Raw genomic sequence first — 2,862 nt, 5'->3', positions numbered from 1 at the left:
AGTTTCACAAGAAATTTTAAGATTTGATGAGTTAATTAGGTGAAAAAGACTAAATTGAACTAAGTGCAAAATTGTGAGATGTGATTAAATAGCTTAAGTATTTAAAAAGATGGATTTAAAGAGCAATTAGACCCAAAGGTTAATGGCTGGACGGTTTGGGTATGAAATAAGCAAGAAAACAATGTGAACAAGGGACAAAATTGGAATTAGCATAAAAGTTAATAGTTAAAAAAATGATGTAATTGAAAATCTAGACATTTCTTCATCTTTCTCAACCAAAAACGCCGTAGCAGGTCTCCTATGCTGGTTTTTCATATTTTTGCACCATGTAAGTTCAATTTTTACTATTTCTTAGTAATTTTTATGTTTTTGTGACTTTTACAATTAGGTCCAATCATCTAATTCATTAGTTTTTGATTTGGTGGGTGAAATTGGAAGTTACCCTGGCTGAGTAAGGGTAGTATATGATGAATTATTATGAAATTCAAGTTCTAATTTCATATTAAGGTTGTTTTATTAAGTCATTTTGATAGAAAATGGTATTTAGGACCTAATTGTGAAAAAAGTTGTGAATTAGATGTTGGTGTTGAAATTGAGAATATCAAGGGTTGTGAAATAATTTATAATGATAAAATAAAGTGTTAATTGAGAAAAAAAAATAGTTCAATTGATTGGTGAATTGAGCAGGGACTAAATTGTAAAAACTGTAAATTTTAGGGTAAAAGTGTAATTTCGAAATTTGAACAGCATAAATTGTGAAGTGAAATAGAAATCAAATAAATGCTAATGAGTAGAAATAATTTATATTATAGATCAAGAGAAACGAGATTCAAGTCGTGATCGAGGAAAAAAAATAAAGTTTACGAGGAATAGGCTCGATTGCTAATATTTTATATCGAGGTAAGTTCATATGATTTTTAATAATGCAATGTGTAATTTAATGTTTTGAAATGAAAATTTCATGAATGATATAGTATATTATTGCATATAAAATGTCATTAAATTGTGATAATTGTAAAATGATATTTGAATAAAAGTATAAATTAAATGGAACAACGGACTTGAGTACTTTCATTCAGTGGCTAAGACGAATTGACGGAAAAGACCATGGTTGGACCATGGCAGCATGTGAAATTTGATTTCCGTATAAGACCATAGCTGGGCTATGGCTTCGGAGAAATGTGATATGTGCTTCCGTATAAGAGCATATCCGGGATATGGCATCGATGTGATATGTGCTACTGTATAAGACCATATATGGGATATGGCATCGTGTGATATGTGATCCGTGTAAGACCATGGCTGGGCTATGGCCTCGATATGTGATATGTGACTATGTGCAAGACCATAGTTTTACTATGGCATTGTGATAATGAGGTACTCAATTCCGTAATCGTTCCCTAATTTGATTATGAACGAAAATGTAAAATGGCCCGAAAAGATTAAGAATTGGTGAATACTATGAAAATGACACGATTTGGAATAAGTTCTTGATACTTGATGACATTGAGATTATGGATCTATGCTTATGAAGCATAATTATGTGTTCTTACCATGATGGATGAAATGATATTGTATGGATTTAGTGAATAATAGTGGTGAATGAATAAATATGGCCTTGGCAGTTTTGGGTTACTGCAGTAGTGTAACTTTTGAAATTCACCATAAATTGTGGAAATTGAGTTAAGGGCTGAATAAAATATGAGATTAAAGCCTGATGAGTCTAGTTTCATATAGAGGAAACGGTACATGCAATTGGACTTTATGTTATGAGATATTTAAATTGTTGTGAGACAGAGTCTGAATGACTTCGAGATCCCCTGTTCTGATTTTATAAAATCATTAGAAATTGTACAAAAATAATTATGAGTTTTAATTTATATATTTAAAATCCTTATCGAGTCTATTTTCAATATGGATAGACGGAAACATCATCCAAGTCCCGAATTATGAGATAAATAATTTTTAGTGAAGAGAGGTCAGAACTGTTGGACAGCGAAACAGGGGAAACTTTAATGAATAAACTGTACTAAATGGATAAAACAAAAATTATGGAAATTTTATGGAAGAAAGGTATATGAATCTAGTTTCAAGGAAAATTAACGTAACTTAATTTTGAGTTTCGTAGCTCCAGAAATAAATTATTTAGTAAATATATCTCGATAAAGCAGTTTAAGCTGAGTATGTATAATTGTACAATTGTGGTGTTTTATCTTAAAAGCATGTTGGTAGTTGCTTATTAATTTCATATGGACTTACTAAGCATTTATGCTTACTCCCTCCTTTTCATTCCTTATAGTTTTGACAAGCCAGCTCAGAAATCGGGAACGGTCGGAGGCCCACTCACACTATCCGTATACCATCTTGGCATAATGGCTTGTATGTTTTGAGTATGGCATGTATAGCATTATAATCATTTTGTATATATGGTCTTATGATATGGATATTGAGTGGTATGGAAATGCTTGGTAATGATTAGCCATTGGAATGGCTAATCATGATCATATTTGGTGTTATGTATGCTAAATTGCTAGCTAATCCATGGAAACCATGAAATAGGCAAAATTTACCATAAAATAGATTCAGACAACAGCAGTGACGTGAGTTTGAAAAATCATTAAAAATAGTAGAGATATAATTAGTTGATGAATAAAATATGTAATTGAAGAATTATGAGTCTATTTTCATATGGACGGAACAAAACAGGTATATGAGTTATATTTTATGAGAAGTTAAATTTTTTGTGAAACAGGGCCAGAGCGATTTCTGGATCCCCTGTTCTGACTTTGGAAATTCACCATAAATTGTACAAAGATAATTAGAAGTCATGCTTTATATTTACAGATTCCTTATTAAGTCTAG

At 31.1% G+C, this 2,862-nt stretch overlaps 1 long non-coding RNA gene across 1 annotated transcript; it reads left to right on the top strand.

Moving 5' to 3' along the window:
• Positions 1-256: 256 nt before the first annotated feature.
• Positions 257-2,577, top strand: LOC128292638 (uncharacterized). Its single transcript, XR_008282606.1, has 2 exons — positions 257-328; positions 2,300-2,577. It is a non-coding gene; the product is annotated as an uncharacterized LOC128292638 (long non-coding RNA).
• Positions 2,578-2,862: the final 285 nt, after the last annotated feature.

Source organism: Gossypium arboreum, chromosome 5 (genome assembly GCF_025698485.1).
Source record: "Gossypium arboreum isolate Shixiya-1 chromosome 5, ASM2569848v2, whole genome shotgun sequence".
NCBI classification, from domain to species: domain Eukaryota; kingdom Viridiplantae; phylum Streptophyta; class Magnoliopsida; order Malvales; family Malvaceae; genus Gossypium; species Gossypium arboreum.
Note: the sequence above shows the minus strand (reverse complement) of the source record. Positions and strands in the feature narration are given on the sequence as shown.